Source organism: Myotis brandtii, unplaced genomic scaffold (genome assembly GCF_000412655.1).
Source record: "Myotis brandtii unplaced genomic scaffold, ASM41265v1 scaffold25095, whole genome shotgun sequence".
NCBI classification, from domain to species: domain Eukaryota; kingdom Metazoa; phylum Chordata; class Mammalia; order Chiroptera; family Vespertilionidae; genus Myotis; species Myotis brandtii.
Genome location: NW_005359514.1, coordinates 6,374 through 7,372, shown reverse-complemented (window position 1 = coordinate 7,372; position 999 = coordinate 6,374). Strand labels below are relative to the sequence as shown.

Genomic DNA, 999 nt, shown 5'->3' with positions numbered 1-999 from the left:
GGCGGCCCCTTCCTGACGGGGCATCTCTGTTTTGCAGGAAAACTCGCCTTTCCTGGGGTATTGCTGCCTGTCCCCACCCTGGCGGTGAGGCTGCTGGCTGGGGAGATGGGGCTTCAGGTCCCTGCGAGGCTGAGTCCTCCGTGGACGCTGTGCTAAATTCGGGAGGGAGGCCCCGCTCCTGCCCTTGGGGGTGGCTGACCCCGAGCATCTGGACCAGGCGGGAGTGGCCGCTGGTCTTCACGCCGAGTGTCCCTCGCAGGGGACAGGAAAGCGGGCAGAAAGGAACAGGCGTCGGGACCTGCAGGCCTCCGGGGTCCAGCCAGACGTCACCACGGAGCCCGTGGAGGAGACAGCATCCCTCTTCCCTCAGAGGGACCCGCCACCTGACACATGGCTGCGGGATGCAGACGCCTGAGCCATCTCCGCGAGGCTGCGGGCAGCGGCCAGGCCCCCAAGGACCAGCTACAGGGTCAGGGGAGCCACCAGGACCTGCTGGAATCCAGCTCCAGCATGTGAGCTGGGCTGAATCATCTGGAGGGGCTGAGGGCATTTCCCCAAACCTGAACAGGATGCATAAAGGATTGCTGGCTGCCAGGCAGCTGAGGGCATTTCAATCTGCATGTTACTGCCACCTGCTGGCCAAACACCTGGACAGCCATGGGCAGTTCCCCCATCTGACCATGGACTCTGTGTACTAGCCCTGTCCTTTGATGTATATCTGCCTCCCTTTAGGGCAAAGTGTGTTAATAAATAGCAAGGGGTCCTGAGACAAGGAGCACTTAGTTCCTCTAGCTAAGTCCTCTCTGATCCCCCAAATGCCTTTCAAAATCATGTTTCGTCTCCGGATACTTGATTAATTTACACACAGCTCCTTCTCCAAATTCCTGAACCCTGCTAGCTGCTGGATTAAGACCACCAGCAGGGACCCACTGTTACAGTAATAAGTTTAGTGAGTATAAGATAGTATAATCAAATTTCATTTCTTTATTAGAGTGAATT

The 999-nt window shown here is 57.1% G+C and overlaps 1 long non-coding RNA gene across 1 annotated transcript; it reads left to right on the top strand.

The window, feature by feature from the left end:
• On the top strand, positions 1 to 994 carry LOC106726342. The gene is made up of 2 exons (XR_001362404.1): positions 1 to 84; positions 260 to 994. It is a non-coding gene; the product is annotated as an uncharacterized LOC106726342 (long non-coding RNA).
• Positions 995 to 999: the final 5 nt, after the last annotated feature.